General features: G+C 39.4%; 1 protein-coding gene and 1 long non-coding RNA gene across 13 annotated transcripts in view; one reads left to right on the top strand and one right to left on the bottom strand.

Moving 5' to 3' along the window:
* DLGAP2 (DLG associated protein 2) overlaps window positions 1-19,839 on the bottom strand; it is a 459,301-nt gene that overhangs the window by 421,879 nt on the left and 17,583 nt on the right. The window lies entirely within an intron of this gene.
* LOC135296128 (uncharacterized) lies at window positions 937-9,138 on the top strand. Its single transcript, XR_010358169.1, has 2 exons — window positions 937-1,820; window positions 7,153-9,138. It is a non-coding gene; the product is annotated as an uncharacterized LOC135296128 (long non-coding RNA).

Here is a 19,839-nt window from a genome sequence, read left to right as displayed (position 1 = left end):
GCGGTGTGTGGGGCGGTGCGTGGGGCGGTGCGTGGGGCCGTGTGTGGGGCGGTGTGTGGGGCCGTGTGTGGGGCGGTGTGTGGAGCGGCCCGGGCCGGTGCGGGGCCGCTGTGCTGGCACAAATCGGTTCCCGGTGAGCCGCGACCTCGCACTTCTGCCCAGCCGGGAGGTCTCCCCACCGCAGCCACGGCCCACGGCAACGATGAACGTGGGTCACAGGCCTGGGGCTGTCCTGGCTGTCGCTGAATGGCAGAGGCCGAAGGAGGAGAATTGAGGGAGGTTTGGGCTGTGCAGCTGCCCGGGAGCAACTAGCACAGGATGCTCTCCGCGCCCTAGAAGTATCGCACAAGGACCGCGGCACCGCGCAGAGTCCTGGGTGTCACTGTGTGCCGTCAGCCCTTTGTCTTCTCCGCAAACACAGGCTGCTGTCCCTGAGCCCAGAGCAGGGTCTGGCTGTCCCCACAAACACAGGCTGCTGTCCCTGAGCCCAGAGCAGGCTCCGAGGTGTCCCCACAAACACAGGCTGCTGTCCCTGAGCCCAGAGCAGGGTCTGGCTGTCCCCACAAACACAGGCTGCTGTCCCTGAGCCCAGAGCAGGCTCCGAGGTGTCCCCACAAACACAGGCTGCTGTCCCTGAGCCCAGAGCAGGGTCTGGCTGTCCCCACAAACACAGGCTGCTGTCCCTGAGCCCAGAGCAGGGTCTGGCTGTCCCCACAAACACAGGCTGCTGTCCCTGAGCCCAGAGCAGACCTGAGCTGTGCCCGTGTCTGAGCCTTGCACAGCCCTGCAGAGACCACACAGAGCAGCAGCCGTGGGCTGACTTGGGTCTCTCCTCATGCATCAGAGGAGGAGTAACCCTAAGGTGAGGAATGAACAGCAGTGGGGGAAGTATGCCAAAAATGCAAAAGAACACCCCCCCCACCCGCCAAAAAAAAAAAAAAAAAAAAAAAAAGAAAGATAAGAGAAGGGAACAGGTTTTAAGTTCTTGCAGTGTGCACATAAATCAAAAATAAGACCATAACTCCAAGAAGCTTTTAATTTAATTAAGCATAGAAATATTGCATGTAACAAGGAACACAAGGACGCATGTTAACAACCATACTATGGAAAAGCTTTTTCATATATTCGACTTTGCAGTCATAGACTGAGAATGTTTATTAACAGTCCCTTTACTCTTTACATGCAAAATACAGGAAAAAGAGACAATATAATTGAATCATCTAGTCATTCATTCACCAGGTAGGATGGATATTATTTACATGGGAACAGACTAAAGAAAGATCTGATCTTATTTGGGAAAGTCAGCATAGCATTATAGGGTAACCAGAAAAGCAATACAGGAAATCAGAAGTCAAGTGAGTAGAAAATGCAGCATGTACTATGCTGAGTCCTCTATACAACCCAAGAAATAAAAATAAATAAATAAAGGATAAAGGTACATCTTTTGGGAAGGATGTTTAACTGCAGTTTGGAAATTCTTGAAGAGAAATTCACATGATAAAACTGCAGGTATGGTACATTCACAAAGAATCTGAGGCATCTGAAATGCATCAGACCCACAGACCTGACCCCATATGAGTGTGCCCCACAGGGCAGACCCATGGACACAGCAAGGCCTTACGTCACACAGACAGCTGGGAAATAAGCTGCCATTATTTTTACATCATTCAAGGAATTCACACTTTGGCTTTATTCCACAGTGTTAAGCAATGCAGTACTTCTACTCCAGCTCATGGTCCAGACAGTCCAAATCAAAGACCTCGAATATCCAGCAGCTAGGCTTCCTAAACCATGTCTAAAGAAATTTGAGATACCTAAAGGTAGGTGCCACATAAGCCAGCATATTAGAGCAAGCACTTGAAGATTATGGAAATGGCTGAATTTTATTCTTTTTTAGTTTGTGGGGTTTTGTTGTTTTTTTTTTTATTTTTTATTTTTTTTTTCTGGAATTCAAGAACTTTCAAGAGAAAACAGTGTGAAGGAACTTATTTTAATTTAGGGATTGAAGCACTAATCCATGAACCCCAGAGCTGCATTAGGAAATACTTTTCTTTCTTTCAAAAACTGCAAATGTCTCTTTCAAGAAATGCCTAGAGAAATTCCACTTGGTAGTGGCTAGATGTGGGCTCCAAAAAATTAATTCTCCCTGTAAATAGGGCCACTTCACTACAGGAAGAGGTGGAGCCTTACCAACAGAAACTCTTTACATTTTTTGGGATTTGTACATCTGTCCCCTGCCTACAGTTCTCAGAAGGTTTAGCTCATTACATATATCCTTTGTAGACAGAGCTACCTGAAGGACAGAACTGCCTTGTAAATCTGTACTTCCATTTACAGAGAGCACCTCGAAGTGCTCCAGATGCAGTGCAGAGCTAAACCGGGGGTGCACCAGTACTGAATTGTCATCAATATCTTAGCAAATCTGAAGCCCACCTCGGTCTTTTCTGCCTTAATTTTGCTGGGATAGCATTCCCTCAGCTCACAGTGCTGGAAGGAGGATCAGTACCATGAGGTCTGGATGATGCTCAAGTATTAGTTGAACACCCTTTAGGAATTTACAGAAAAACTCAGAAACTCATGCATGAAAGTAGTCTGAGTTGTCTTCTTAACCACACAACCCCAAAGGCAAATACAACCACGGAAGATCAGGAACCAGTCACTCTTGAGGTAAGGGCATCCTAAGGGGTGTGTGGGGTTCTTATATATGTATATATATATTTATATATATAATATCTTACAATAAATGCGCATTAATGTCCATTCCTCCCAAAATACTGAACCAGAGCAGGTTTCAGGCTCCTCCAGGCAAGAACTCTGGATGTGCAACAATGATAGCCTTGTTCTACTCTTAAGAGCAGCACACAACAGTGTAGCCACTGCCAAAAACACAGCCAAAAACACTCATTGTAGATATGTAGGCATTTAAATCCCAGCCAAGCTCTTTAGTTTGATTTACAGTAGAAGTATGGCTCTTTTACTTTAGCAAAATGAAATTAAATCAAACCAAAACAAGTTAATTCCTATTCGGAAATCGGTAAAATACTTTCTCTCGTACCGCTTGGAAATTAAATGTTAGTTTGACTTGCCTGTCAGCACTCAACACTGAATTGCAGCTGATCTTCTCTCAGCCCAATAAACACTGTAGATACCAGCTCAGCTTGTATGATGCTGGAGGATTCAACACCACTTTAATCTATCCAGGGTGGTCTACATTCTTGATTAATGTGTATTTCCCCACTGCTTTCCTCTGTTGGTTCACAGAGAAAAGGCATCAGCTTACCTGAGCTATCAGGATTAAAGGATAAACAGACAATTCAGCTTTCTCAGATTTTTGCCTCAAAGTGACAAAAATCAAACACACATATCAAAGGATTTGATGCCTAATAGCAATGTTCTACCCCAAAGGGTAGAAAATCATAAAAGCAGCATTAACCAACTGTGGTGCCCACAGACCTATGTCTACTAGCAGTGGGGAAAGAAGCCCAAGGCAAGCTCAGAAATACAGAAACTACAGCTTTCAAGCTGAGCTCACCTGGAGGACAATCTAGGTGAGCTCAGCCTGTCCCACACTTGCAACACTGAGTGCAGAGACCCGCAAACTTGAGAACAGGGTGGGTGTGACCCCTCTGTCAGGTGGCAGCAACCAGCCCCTCACCTAAACGCCCCCCAGTCACTGCATGACTTCTCTGCTAGGCTGAAATAACAGATTTGAGGTCAAATCACTGCAGAAAATGCACCTAAGTGTAGAGAAAGTGGGGCTGACAGGCTGAAAGGGTGGTGGAGAAGAGGTCAGAGGCTCATTTAGCACCTGGCTTCCCCTGGGCTGCAGCATCTCATCCCTCCTCTTGTCTCATAGGCAGCATTTCACACTCTCCTCAGACTGTTTCTGTGCAAAGGAGTGAGAAAACCCAGCCCCAGGCAGCTGCAATTCAAACCACAGCCAACCCTGCTTTTTCTGCAGCCTCCCTCAGAAAAGGGGGTGCAGGACAATAACAGCTTTTCCTGCTCCCCACGTACTGGCAGGAATGTCTCTCACCTGTGGAAGCCTTTTCTTTTACCTCTGTCCCTACCTGTCTCTGCTGGAGACATGCTCGGAGCACAAGGAACAATGTTAGCAAAACTAGTAATTCCCTACTAAATTTTTAAATGTTCTTATCTGTATTATTTTTTATATAATTATTTATTGTTTTAAATTATAAATTGGATTCACTTTGATAGGATTGCATCAACTGGGTTACTTAAACTGGATTTATTTTGTGGGGCTTCCCCACTCGTCCTGACACTCAGCATAGGAAGTAGCTGAGACCAATCACCAATTTCAGGCATGAGGGGAAAATAAAGATAAGATGCCTTTTGTCAATGCTTCAGTATTCAGAACAGGACCAAATAATACAGCAAGATGATGGTTTTGCTTCAAAATAAGACTTCAGAATAAAATAAAGAGAGAAAAAGGTGTAATCATGCCATATGAGAAGTTTGTATTTCCAAATCCAGAGCAAAGGGAGGTCCCTGCCATATGTATCTAAATCTTGCGAAGGTCTAAAATGTAGGTCACATCTATTTAGGACACTGACATCCCCTTTGGCTAGTTCTACATGGCTTCACACTGAGGTACTTGAAGAGCTGTTTGGTTCACCATGCTACTTAGCATCCAGTTCTGAAATGCTATTCTCTTGCCCCAGGTATATGTGTAAAGTTTCTGTGGGCTGCTTCTCAGGAGTGGAGACTCTACTTTCGGGAGACAGGACCAAAAAAGAGGCACAGCAGTGCTGGGGATGGGAGTGTGCATGTCTTTCACAGATGTTTCCCTGAAGTCTCTCAGTACTTTATTGATAATGATGCCTTAAAGTGAGTGTGCTAATTTACGTTACCTGAGTAGCACACAGTTCCTTCCTGTAACAGAGAATCCTGCCACTTTTACCTTGACTTCTACTTATTAATCTTTGGGTCAAAAACTAGGAAAATTCAACAAGATTGTTAAGAATGATTTCTCACAGACATATGCATGGCCAGTTCTTCATCCTGAACTTTCTTATTCTTTCAACCTGTCAAGATTTCAGTGAATGCATCCACAGAGCTTTTATATCAAAGCTTTTGAACAAACCTATAAATCAAAGAGAGCATTCAGTCCTGTGTACATTCTTTGCTTGATACTGAACCCCCTGCTGATGCAGGAAAATATAGATATAATTTTAGAGGGTCATTTGTTTAAAGTTTTCTTTGAAGACAAAGAATATGTAGTAACTCATACAACCAATGCATCTAAGAACTAAACCCTAAAACATGCACCAATTTGATATTTTTATGTTACTTTAAGCTAACACATTACTTAATTGCTTACTTTTCTTTGAAACACAAAGCATGAGAAATTTTGGAGTTGAAAATACAAGAGATGAAAGAGAATGCAAAGCATCTCATCCTTAAACGGGGTTTTACCATCATTAGATTTAATGTAAAGATTACTGATATTTTTAAGCTCATTTTTTTACATGAGCCATGTCTGGGGTCTTGTTTTCAAACCAGAGAGTAATTTGGGCATTATTTTGGACTTTGGCTCAAGCAGAAGTGTAACTACAAATCAAAGAGTCTTTCTGGGTGTTTTTGGTAATGTGTGTCAGAAATGACAAGTATAAGCAGGGAACAGTGATGTTTGCCTTTGTGAACTAAAGTTTTCTGTCCATTTGATAACTTGCGGTAACAAAGGGGCTGAAAGGCCCTCACTGCTAATAGGGAAGGCAGAAGATATTTTCCAATTCTGTTTACAGAGCACTATGTCTACCAAGGGCTAAAGAAGTATCAGGTAGCAAAAGTTATCCAGACTAGAAAGAAATAGCATGCTTGTGAGAAACCCTTTGGATATAAACTGCTAATTATTGAAAAAAAAAATCTTTTTCTTAGGAATACAGTGAAACTGAGTCATTACCTTCTCATTTGCTCAAGTAACCATCTTATACTTCAATTGATTTATTGATGAAAAGCTTAGAAAAAGAGCTAGTAAGCATCTTGGAAATTTTAAAGCACATTTTTATTGCTCACAATTGAGATCCCATGAGCTTGCAACACTGCTGCAGATGGGAATGCTGGACAGCCACCATCTTTTGACTGAAAACGTTCCTTTACCACAAATTTACTGCAGATAATACTTCTATAAAAATGTAAAAATTCATAATAATAAAGCAAGTACAATGTATTTTTACAATATCAGGTCATTGCAACCTTGCCTTTCAATTAATAGAATTAGTCTTTTCACATACAATCATTTCTGTAGATGAGGTACGTAGAGAATATAAGAATTTACAAGCTTAGGCTTTCCTTGCTTATTTGAATTTCACAAATGTTCAACATATTTTTGGCAACTATTTTATTTCATTGTGAAAGATCCCTTTGCATCAGGGAAAATGCTCATCCTTGTAGCTATAAACTTCTTTGTTGTCTCAGAACCTCTCGGATCTGAAACAAAATTTTAAAATGTCTCTTTAGTTTAGGGTTCAGTATTAATGTATTTGATAATGCTTTGTAAGGCTTCATTAGTATTGTTTTATTCATATGTAAAACATTCAATGGAAAACTTTAATTATATATTACTGATACAGTACAACTGCTAAGTCATGTCTGGAACCATTTATTCAGGAAAGCAAATGAATGCAAATCTTCTAAGAAAAATAAGAGAAAGGGAGAAAGAGCAACTTTTTCTTGTGTAGATTTCTGCCTGCAGTGGGTATGGTCTCCATCACAAAACCACCACAATTCTAACTTACTCTGTAAAAAACTACAAAGATGGTTCCCATTTGCAATGAAAGAAAAGTGAAGATGAGGAAGAGGGTCTTAAAATATAAACATCTTCACACTATCTTATTTTTCTTGTCTGAGAAAAAAATTAGGCCAACTTTTAACTCTTAAAGCAGCTGGAGGTTTAATAACCACCATAGAGTTTTTGTCTTCTGGGCTCCAAGGAGGCCATGCCCCTGGTAGGGTTTGGAAATGCTTCATTTAAGACAACATTTTAGTGACACTGAAGTGCAAGTAGATAAGTAGTAGCATAACCTTGTATTTACATTTCAGTCTGGGTTAGATATAATGACAAGTTTTTTTACAGTAATTTTTTGACACTGTAATTATGAAGGTAGTAAAATATTTCTTATCTCCATGCAGCAAGCTCATCTGTAGAATAAATTTGCTATCTAGCAGTAGCAATGCCTCATCTCAGCTGCTGAAGAGTGATGAAATGTAAGGGGTAACTCTGACAAAAGCCTGAATCAGTGCAGGAAGCATAAGGATGCTCTGAAAGGTTCTTGATAAACGAAAAACACTTTCAACTCCATGGCATATGTATCAGCAGATTGCAAATTTGTGTGTTGGAGGGGCTCCCAAAACAATCTTGCAAAAGCTGCTGTACACCAATGAAAGGCCAACAGTGGCTGGTATTTGAATCTAGCCAGCCCACTAAAGTGTGGGCTTTTTATGCCTTTCTTATTTCTTCAAAGTGACTTGGGAAAGAAAGAAAGAACACATCTCTCTGTATCAACAGAATAAGGAGCAATACTCTCAATTCCAGCCTGTTAATTTCCACAAGCTACCAGAAGCCGCAAGGAACAAAGAGAGAAAAAAATGCAGAGGAACTTTATCCTTCTACCAGCATTTTTGCAATGCAATGGCACCCTTGAGACTTTCATATTGTTGCTGAAAGGGATTTTAAGCACTGCACTGCAGTGCCAGTTTGCTGGGAAATTGCCTTATAACATCCAGATCAGTTGAAGTTTGTCCTCCTGTCCCTTAGCTTGTGACTTAAGTGGCAGCTGAAAGATGCCACTTGCACCAGTTTCTTGCTAACTTTAAGAAACAGCCTAAAACAACCTACAAAAAAATAGCACCAATCCTTCCTGGAATGGAGTAAAGGGACTGCAGTACATAGTGAAATTGTAAAATTGATGTGTTTATTAATCCAAAAAATTGAAAATTGACTCTTTCAAAACTACACCAATGATTTATCACTTTTGTTTAAATCAGATGGTTGCAATAATGAAATAATATTGCATTTTCCCAACCAAACAGTCAAATCTGTGTTGTGATAGCAGACTCATTGGTGGTAAAAGCAAGCAGTCCAAGAGGGATGTTGACTCTTGCCCAAATTACAGCTTTGATAAGTTGGACTACCAGAGTGCAATAAACACTTCCAGTTAATTTTCCCATGGACACCAAGCAGCAGCCAAAAGCTTTTGATATCAAATGGGTGTAGTAGGCATACTGCTTGGCCATCACCTTCTCAGTGTACTCTTGGGCCAGCTGTTTGGGAGCAGAGACATTTGGTACAAAATAAAAGCTTTTGAACGGATAACCACTATCTGCACTAAGTTCAGTCCCAGCTGTACCAGGAACAAAAGTGGGAAGTGGAGTTTCCCAGGCTGGGTCTTAGAAGGGACAGGCACTGCGGAGGAAGCGGGAGAGGTCTGGAGAGGAGGAAGGAGTCAGGAAGGAGCAGAGCTGGACTAGCTCCAAAGGAACTCAAGCCCAAAGGTAAGAAGCAGTGAGGATACTGAGAGGAGGAGAAAGCAAAATCACTGAGAAATGCCATAAAACATTTGGAACTGTTCACTAAAAATAATTAATTTCTTAAAATTACTTGCCTTGATCTCTCAGTAAAAGAAGTCACTGACTTATCTGCACAGGGTAGCATAAGACAATGGACAACCAGATAAACATGTAAATTGGCTGAGGCTTTAAAATGCTTTCCTCTAATTATCTGTCTCACTGGATAAATGCTACATAGCTAAAGAACAGCAAAATGGAGAAGCTGGAGCCTTCACACACAACTTGTTTAAAAGCTGAATAACTTCAGTAAGAGCTGGAATGGCACCTAGATTCTGGTCACAATGTAGGTTAAAGGCTGAGCTTACATCCAGACACAGGACTAGGCATGAGACTTGACACCTGGAGGACTCATTCCAGGGGGACCAGAAATGGGACAGAGATACTATTAATTCCATAACTGTGTCACCAGTCTTAAGCAAGGACTCATGGCCAGAAACTTCATAGGACTATAAAAGCCTGATTCTTGTTGCTACTCTTCTGTCTATATAATATATATATGTATGACTACCTTCATCAGTTAAAAAAAAAAAAACAAAACACCAACCTTTTTGTGGCATGGTAATGCAGTCCTTGACAAACTCTCAATAGGAACAATAACAATACTAACAATAATAATAATAATTGTAATATGGCTGTTAGTCCTGGATTACACTGCCTTGTCAGTGAAGGTTCAAATGAAGTAATTAAAAATTAACTATTACTATTGTTGCTATTATTATTGTAATAATGCCATGAGAGAAAGATGCTCTTAAACTTTAAATTGTTCACAGAAGAGACAAAGGTTAGTATTTTAATCTTTCTCCCCCACATTGGTTTCTAACAAAAATTGTGTAATAAAAACAAAGGAATCCCAATTGTTTCTTAATACCTTCTGAGCAAAAATAAATCCCTTTAAGTCCAGAGATATTTTTGACAGTGAGCTAAAGGTGTATTCTGAGTGAGTAGGAGGCTCAGTGGGTGAATATAAGTGCCACTTGTGAGGGGTATATCAGAATCTGTAAGAAGAAGTGTGGTTACACTGTTTAATGGATATTACCCAGAAGAGCAGTCACACAATTCATCTTCACTAGCAACTCTGGTGAGTGTTGTAGGGATTTTTACAGCACAGCCATACATCAGCATAAACCACAATTCTTCAGCTGGTTGGTAAAATCTAATGCAGCACCTCTGCTTCTGTTAAATGCTTTCCTTCCCATTTTAGTAAGTACAGAAGAACCAAAAGAGAGTAAACATTTTCGGTTTTGGCATTCCATATTTCGTATCTAGATCTTCATGTAGCTAGTTTTTATTGCCTTCTTGGTATTTCTAGTAATTTCAAAAACATCTCAATGTAAACCTGAAATCAAGCACTGACAGTCTGAAAATTATGCTTTGCTCTATTGAGAGAATTCGTTTGAATGTATATAGTGATTTATTTTTAAGTATTGTGCTAAATAACCATGTAATGTTATTATATATACTGCATTTATTATATATACTGCATTATATGCTCTCCACTGACTGTTGACAAAAGAGCTTTAGAAGGGATAGGAACTTAGATAATCTGATCTTGTTATGTAAGATGCTGTTAAATGCTGTTTCTGTGTGGGATCTCCTCTTCTATAGGTATGTCTTAGGATATGATGTCAGGATTGGTCTTTGACCAAACTGGGCAATACAAAGCCAAATGAATCACACTTACAGCTCCCCCTTTAACATGGGAAATTTTATTCACATTAGAGTCATTCATATACTAACAAATTAACAATTTTAAATAATTCCAGCTGAACCTTCATTCACAGGGCAATGTAACCCATGACTAACACCCATATTATAATTTTCTTCTGCTAAAGCATTCCTTACCTTCAAGACTCATCTTTGCTGAATCTTAGCATCTGATCTGCAAAGCCAGGGATGCCGTCCAAAAACATGTTCCAGTTTCCGTACAGTATGTACTCCCAACAAAGTGTTTCACTTCTACAGTTTTAGTCAGAGCTCAATATTCTGCATTAAGCCTAGCTGTCAATTTCAGCATTCATAATTACATTGTTTAACCATACAAACAAAGCTGAAGTCTGTTTGGTTTTCCCTAATTTGACCAACATAATTAGCATTTCATAAGCCCTCCTATTAGCAAAATATTGGGTAAAATCATTTATTGATATAACTCAACCAAAAACCAACAGAATTACCCCAGAGAATTATTTGGCCTATTAGGTTTTCATATAATTGTGAATATTTAACCTCTAATTATCTGCTTATGAAAACATAGCTATATAACAGAATCACAGAACAGTTTGGGTTGGAAGGGACCTTGAAAGTTCCTCTATGCCAGCCCCCTGCAATGAGCAGAGACATCTTCAGATAGATCAGGTTGATGGGTCTGGGCCAGATCCAAACGTCGTCCTGATGTCTTCCTGATGGAAGACTGTCCTGTCAGACAGCCTTAGGCTGGGTCCGAAGTATGGCACACTTGAGACTTCAGGTTCAGCAGCAAATTCATTGTTCAGTGTCTTGGCCACCAAGCTGAGGATAGTGCCTTCAGCTGAGACCTCCTGGTCTGACCAAACAGCCCTTTAGGAGGAGAAGTTCAGCATCTGTCCCTCTCCAAGATCGCCAGCCAAAGCAGCAGAATAAAATGGGAGAGGCACAGGAGAGAAGGTAGGACTATGAATCAGTGCTTGAAATGGCAGCTTGGAATCAAAAGTCTGATAAATACCTGACCATGTTTTGTGCTATCTCAATACCCTGCTTTACTGCTTCCCCACTGGAAGAAACTCTTCATAAGCACAGCAACTCTTACACAAGCAGATAGGCACATTTCAGAGTTTATAGCAAGAGCCCTGTGCCCTAAATTCAAAACTTCAAATAAAATGAAACGAAGCACCTGAATTTCTTCTATACCATAATGAAAATACAATAGGTTTCTAGGTAGGAGCCAAATGCTGGCTGCAACCTCCAATGCTTTGTGTGATTTGAGACCATATTACCTGAGAAATTGCTTCTGTCTCTGTGAAATCTTACTGCAGTCAAGATCTGCAGGGATGTTCAATTGTGCTTTTATGATATAAGTGAGAAGGCTTTCTTTTGTGATGGGGAGCTGAGTTTGGGAGTACCCTCAGGGTTTGTGAAAGCTCAGGTTTGTTAACCTTCCAAGTGTACTGTAAAACTCCTCTTATGCTGCAGTGCAAGGACAAACTAAAAGAAGTGGAAAATGTTATATTCATGAGCTGTCCTCTGGCACTATTTAATGTGTGTAACATATAGAAAAGACAAGTGGAACACAGCTGTACTTGTTGCATTGCCGATATGATAGATTATGCATGGAGAGGAGGATGTAGAACAGGTGATGAAAAAGTGCTGACTGGTCAGTTATCAAACCTGCCTAATCCACACAGGTCACATGGAGCTTGGAAATTCATCTGACTCTTCTGCTCCTAACAGTATTGCCTTCCCTGCATGACTCCTTCATTATTTTAATAATTATTAAAATAATTATTAAAATTATTATCTTAATTTATTTTGTTAGAAAAAGCAAAACATCTCTTTTATTTCCTTTATTTATTTACCCCTGTTTTATTTCTAATTGTATTCCTGTTATGTCTGTAGAATAGTAACTGCTTTTTTCTTTCAAGAAGTTGATTATTTGAGGCAGGGATTCTTGGATGAAATTTCAGGTAGGAAGCTCCTTCTTTTTGCTGATAATGGACAGCAACCATTGGTAACCAGTTCTGGAAAATACCTTATTTTGCTCTGTCAACCACAACTGTAGACTTCTTCATTTCAAGCTTCCATGAGCAACAGGCAGTTGAGAGGAGTGTGGGGTGAGGTGTTCACCTCTGCTGGTTCCTCAGCAGCAACATTCAGGAATCAAGTTCAGATACTCTGTAGCACTTTTAGCCTGGAATTTCCACGAGTCGGTGAAGTTCTCTATACCCCACAGTGTTGTTCCTAGACCATGTCCCATACCATCAGCACAAGAGGTCACTGCACCTGCTGCACTGCAGCGCTTCAAGCCACTATGTGCCACCCCCATGCTTTCACATGTAACAGAATGTAACATGCAACAGAAAAACCATCCCACATGGAGTATTTGTAGATAGGAGAGGATATTTCAAATAGGAGGGGATAATTCTACAAGAGAGGTTAAGCCAAAAGATTTTGGAAATGCTGCAAATTTCCATGACAGAACTACAAGACTGCACTTCCCAAGATACTGCACTGAATATGTGAGGAATAAAGATTTCTTGATAGTGATACATCCCGCCCAAGAGAAATAAGAGTGTGAATTAGGCCCGTCAAATTACCAGCAAAACTGCTTGTAAAGATAAAAAGGGATGGAGGATTCTGAGGTGTCAGTCGTAATGTCCAGGAGAGGAATTCTAATGCAAGAAAAGCCTTGAGGGAGTTAATAAAAAGGTGCTCTGTAAAGGAAGCTGAAGCAGCATTGAGTGTGTGACACGGAACATGCCACTAACTTTGAGAGGTAACTGCATTCATTTAAGTGGGCTATTTCACAAATAGAGGTATTGGCTATATGCAATGCTATCTTTCTGTGGATTCTGAGATACACTGGAAAGGAAAAAGCAACAAACCTTATTGTATTATTAATTTCCACTATAAAATGCCTGCTGTTTCCTTTGAAATGTTCTCTTTACAATTTTCTGCAGAATTCAAACTTTAACAGATACATAAATCATGAAGGTAGTTTTTGCCTTGCCCTGAAAAAAGTCCAGTTATATTTGGAGAAGATCATTGTATTACAGCATTTCTTACCCATGTATCAGACCACACAGGGCAATGTTGTCAGTCTGGTAACACTCTTCAATTGTTTTCTATTCTATATACATTGCTTTAGAATTAATATTGGCTAGGAACAACTTGATAACATAGGTATTTTATGTGGAACAATTCTCAGTTCCTGAAACACTTCTCAAGTTAAGAGTGATATCCTCGTAAGAATATGGAAAAGAGCTAATAGTCTTTTATCTTGATCGGTGATGTGGAAAAGACAAATTAAGTTAAGGCACTAAATCTATGCACAGTAAGAATTTAATATTGGTCTTCTTCTTTCTAGACAAAGACTTTCAACATCCTGAGAATATTGAGCTAGGTGAGGAAGGGGAGTGCTGACTGATATAGTAAGAAGTAAATTTAGATTGCTTTAAACCTTTGGACTTGCAAAGATAGGGAAAGCTTTCTAGAATACAAAATAACACAAAATAAAAATAGCTAACAATAAGCAGAATTGGGGCTTAAATCAGTCCAATGAGATATATGTCCTCATTATCTCAATGATACAAGGGATCCTTTGCAGTCCTAAACACTGTATTGCTAAGAGTAATTTTTCATTGTGTTCTTGTTCATGGAGCAGGTGTGTTCCAGCATGTCACTACAGCAGTCACACGGCTGTCCCCTGGCCAGGAGGCAGCTGTGTGCCTCTGGGAAGCAGAGGAGCCCTACCTTCCATCTCCACGGCCTCCTGCCCGCTCACCGGGCCGTGTGCTGGAGCAGAGCTGTGCAGCCTTGTCAGCCGTGGTGGTGTCTCATGGAGGAGACCCTTGTTCTGTGACCTCAGACAAGACACTACACTTCTCTGTGAGGGACTTGTTTTTTCAGTGTTACACAGATTGTGAGAAACAAAAGCCATCAGGACCTTTCTCCATATGCACTTATGCACTACTGCAGTAGGAATAAATAAGGATAAAACACAGTAAAACTATGTCATGTCTCTCAAAGTCACTCAAGTATCTGTATACTGTTACTGCCGAAGGTCCTTTCCACCATTCCCAATTATTAACCATCTTTTCCCCATGACTGGTCTAACTAGACTGGTTGGATAAATGTAATTTCTAGGCATGAGTGACAGAGGCATATGGTAGCTAATAAGTGTGCTATTTATGCAAAGTTTCTTAAAAATAAAACCATTTTAAAATCTAAGAAGGTTCTAAAATGTAAACGAAAATAAAATAATGGAGGTTGTCACGTCAGGCAGTTGGAAGTCAGGAAACATGAAATGTCTTTATTTGGCACTTCTGAATATGTATTATGATACAAACTTAAATTGCACAATGACTGACTGATGACCAGAAAGGCTCTCATTTCAGGCATTCAGTGCAAAAAAAAATCACCACCTTGTACATAAAGTCATGTTAATGAATAAAGAAACTCCAGTGTTGCTAAGAGTAATAGGAGCCATACTTCTGGCTGCACATACACCCAAGAGGACATTAAATTACTTCAGATAACAAGATAAATGAAACAACACAAGCACATCCAACATCTAAGATCCATCCAGAATTGTTCAGAAGAGATTCACCAAGTCCTTAGTTCAAAGTGCAAGAGGAGATTGAAACTGCAAGCAAAAAACTTTCCAGTGTTTCTCAGGGGGAAGAAAAAGACATTTTTTCAATCTCTAAAATTTAACAGGGAAATCAACTCTTTGCTACATAGAACCACCTGATAAGTTAAAAGCAGAAACAACCTTTTAATCTGTAAAGGGATAGTGATATGTAATTACATATTTAGACAGCAAAAATCTGATAGCCAAAGGCTTACATGGGATACATTAATTAAAGTAGTTTCGATAATTTACCTGCCTTGCTGATGAGCAGTTTTCAAAGCTATTGACTGGGAAGCTGATAGTCTTTTACATAAGCCATCCTTAAAGACTAGAATTAAATTCTGTAAGCCCCTATACATAATTGATACTTTCAAAGAAATCCAAGCAGTACAACAGAAATGCAATTTCTCTAATGCAAATATAAAGAATTTTACTAGAAATTTGGTCAAATGTGCACATCCTTAGGATATTAACCCATGAATAATTACACCAGCTCAGAGCCACAGCCCATGTAACATGTAACAGTAGCGCCCTGCTTTCACCCACGGTCAGTAGGAGACAGTTTAGAAAAGTGAAGAAACCGAATGCCCCTTCTCTGGATGCACACTCCCAGATTTTAGCAGTCAGTGGTTTCAGATCCTCCCGACTAGAAGCTGCATCTGATCACTCTGTGAAATAGGTGCTAAGAGCTCAGTTTTCTATGTAACGTTCAGGAAAGTAATTCTTTTTGATCAGCTAACACATAGAAATCAATACAAGTGTTATATGAATGAAATCACTTGCACGTTCAAAGCCTAGGCCGGTAGAATGAACTTTTCTGAAAGTAGCCATGTCTGTCCATCACTTTCCTGGCTCTCACTTCCTTCTCAAGTCAACTTCTCATTCTTTTAAAGTTGAGATGACTTTACAGCTGGTCACAAACAAATGAAATATTAGGCCTGTAGTGAGCTGTGTTTCCAGCAGTCAGGATTCTGGAAGTACACGTGGGTTCTTTGAGAAGCACTGCTGACAGAGAAGTTCCCAGAAGCAAAGGCACAATTCAGCCCTGAGGGCTGAGAAGCAGGGGAGTGGACACGAGAGCAGGGAAATGTAAATGGATGATTAAGAGCATGACTAGAGTATGATAAAGTAAAACAAGCAAAAATGGAAAAGAGCAAAAAGAGGAACAGATCCAGAAGCCACAATGAAAGGTTTTGTAGGGAATGGAAGATCTCATTTGATGAAGCTTAATGCTGCATTAAGCTCTTTTAATAATCTGATAATTTTTTGAAGTGCTTCCCTATCTTTCATGTAATGTGAGGTTCTTTTGTCAACTCTTGATTTTTACAATAGCTATTCACACTTCTAATTATTTTTTACTACACTCTTATTCATTCTGGATTTTAAAATCTGCATTTTATATTCTTATTATACTAATGTAAATTTAAAAAGAAAATCTGAGTAGCAAGTGAAAGGACTTCACTGCTAGGCTACTTTTCATTCTCCATTTAGGACAGGAATGCTTTGATTCAAAAGCAATTACATAAAAGCAACTAAAACATTTAATAAGACTGATCTAAAAATATTTATTGAAGAGAGACAGCACTGCTTGATAGATTTTAAGAAATGAAAGAACAAACCACATTCATATATGGACTATAATAAGACTCCCACTGAAATAAATAACAGGATTGTGGCTTTGAACACAACTCCTCTTTGTATTTTTGAGTACTACCATCACAGCATTATGTTACCTCACTAATGGCATGAGAAACTACTGAACTGCAACAGATTGCACACAACAGGCAACTCAGCTTACCCTCTGTTTAGTTATTTACTTACATCTTTTCTAATATATAATATACCATAATTCCAATGTGTTTATCCCTTTACCAAGTAAAAGCTTCTTCACAAACGTAAGATGAAATCTTCCCCTGCAAAAATCAAAGTGCCTGAATTGAGAAGATAGGTTAATCAAAATAGGCATTTGTATATGAAGTTTTAATAAGCCTCAATGATGTTACAGACACTGAAGTTCTACAAAATATTTCAGAGTGGTGCTAAATGTAACAGAAAGGTTCCTTTCTGCATGCACAATTTGAAACATGAGCTAATTTCCTATAGTTATCTCTTAAATGCCAGTCATGTCAGTTCTGAATATGCATGATGAGTTACCTTTCTAAGACACACCCTAGCCAAACCCTTATGCTCATCAGCAAATGGAGCAAGAAAAATAATTAAAAACTGCACATTTGTTCACAGACACAGCAAGGATTTATTAGGTTGTGCAGAGCATCACCCTCATGCAGCTTCACAGCTTTTGGATGAGAGGAGATATTCCCTTCCAGTTTGCTTTCCCAGCCCTTCATTTAGTTATGCCATTTACACTTGCTCCTGTTGGGGATGGTGAATGAGGCTGCTGTGCAGTAGCTACAGGTAGAGCAAATACACTCTTGTCCATTGCTCCTCTTAGATACACACAGTTTCTTAGCATGACTCACATTATTTCTGTAACTCCCACCATTTATAATTTCAGTTCCCTGCAGAATTCCTGACTGGCAGATTGCTAACACTCCTGGCCTTTTGTCTCGCATGGCATTTTCACTAGCAAGAGTAAGGGCAGTCAAGTCAGTACTAAATCCAGATTGAAAATAATTAACTTCCCTTGCCAAATAACATAGCTTAAAATTGAACTTTCCTAAATTTAGGCATTAAAATTTTATGATTAATTTTAAAATTAAGATATTAGGAATGTGCCTTGTAGCACTTGAGCAGGTTTCTGGATATCTGAGATCTGTGGCCTGACTGGCCACACTGATTAGGATATTTATTCCTTAGGAAAAACACATGAATCCCTTAATATTCTTTTCCAACTGCTATGGCTAGCCCACAGTGCCCAACCTGTAGCTTCAGAGGAAACATAGGGCTTAAATATTCATTGATTTTAATTTGAATTAGCAACATATTGCTTCTTCTTCATATTTAAATAATCTAGCATTGAGTACAGAATGAAATTTCAAAGAATTTCCTAGTAAATTGTGTGATCAGCATGTAAATAGCATTGTTTTAAAAAAATCTGTAAGAAATAAAGCATCAAACTACCTATTCACTTCAGTAACAATGATGCAGGTCCCATACATATTTACTAAAGTATAATAGATTGTCTCTTAGTGCTTTTAGGTTTTGTTTGTTTGGGGTTTTTTGTTTGTTTTGGGTTTTTTTGGTTTTTTTGAGGGGGCTTGGAGTGTATTTTCCTTTGTCTCTTTGTTTGGAAGTGGGTGATTTTTGCTGTATTGCTGATTACTGAGACTTTCCTTACCAGTAAAAGCTGGATGAGAATTACCATTCCTTATAAGATCTCATATAGATCTGCTTTCTTCCAATATGAAGCTGTTTCCAAGTCTTTTGAAAATTGTCAAAATCAACTAAGATAATTCTTGGATTAATTTGTGAGCATCAATATCCAGTTATTGCTGCAGAATAAATATTCTATTATAGAAGATTAATATATTCTCACAGTAGGGAAATCATCCATGACTGTGAAAGAAACAGAGCAGAAAAAAACTACATATAATTAGAATGAGAAGTCAGGTCAGTAACTGTGTGCAGTTCCAGTGTGGATGATCTATGCCTGCTCTGAAATTCTCAATGCAGCCAATTTCTCTCTGTAACATGATTTTCTTTTAGATGAGGGTAACTGTAAGAGATACAAGTAAAGAGATGACAAATAAATGAAGCTTGAGACAAGATATCCATATATGATGTCCAGTGCCATTCTGAGACACTCAGGTGTGCAGGTACCTGAGTCACCTGCACAGTGGCAGGTAAGACACAGAAGCTACAGAAGACCACACCTTCCTTAAGCACCAGCTGGAGATAGGGATAGTTATGTACGGTTACCAAGTGCATTAGAACTCTAGAAATCTGAACAAGATTCCAAGAGATCATATTAAGGAAAAATGTAGAAGTCCTAGAAATTAGGAAGTCCTAGAAATAGGAGTCCTAGAAAATTTCCTCAGTACTCCACTGTGAAACCTTATTCATTGCCTTGCTTACTGCTCCAGATGACCCACAAAAACATAATGGGTGTTGCCCTTGTATTTGTGTAAGGTGATAAATAATTATTTTGTATTTATAATTAAAATTCTGGTATGACAGTCTGTGGTGAATGCTTAAAACAGACTTCTTCTGAAACACTTATACATCTGGTATGCTAACTGTGGCTCAGTAAAGTTGAATGTATATTTTTAAAGGCAAAATCATAGCAGTTTTGCCCACGGAACAGGTAGGATGAGATTCAGTTCTCCTACATCTGAACTAGTCACCTCCTTGCACCCTTTGCAGTCAGTCTGATCTATTCAGACACCTACTTCAGAATGAGATTAGTTACACTTTACACTGACTAGACCTTCACTGACTGTAAAGAAATGCAAGGGCAACAAGCTCAGATGGAGACATCTGCAACTCTATGAATTCCACACATTTTGATGAACGTCAATATGAATTGTACACTGAATCCCACTGAATTCACATTATTTTTGGCTGTAAAAACACCCCTACACTTGTCAATTCAGATAGCAATACTTACAGCTAGCATCGCCCCCCAGCTCCCCACTGAATACAGCACTACTGTCCACCTAAGCTAGGAGATGACAATCTGAATGATTTACCCAAGGTTTGAGGAAGAGTTCATAGCTTCTTTTTAATTCCATACTTATCCTCACAGACACGGGTACAAACTAACAATATGAACTTCATCCTTTTGTGATGTAAATATTTGAAAAACATATTTAAAGCCTCTGATGATCCAGAATTGTGAGGTCTTATTGTGATTATTACATAGTTTGACTTCAGCCCCAAACTTCTTTTGAGGCTGCATGGATGTGGTCTGGGGGAAAGATTGTGGCACACTTCAAGCATTTGAACTTCATAATACTGAAGCAATGTTT

The sequence above is a fragment of the Passer domesticus genome, chromosome 3 (assembly GCF_036417665.1).
Source record: "Passer domesticus isolate bPasDom1 chromosome 3, bPasDom1.hap1, whole genome shotgun sequence".
Classification (NCBI taxonomy): domain Eukaryota; kingdom Metazoa; phylum Chordata; class Aves; order Passeriformes; family Passeridae; genus Passer; species Passer domesticus.
Note: the sequence above shows the minus strand (reverse complement) of the source record. Positions and strands in the feature narration are given on the sequence as shown.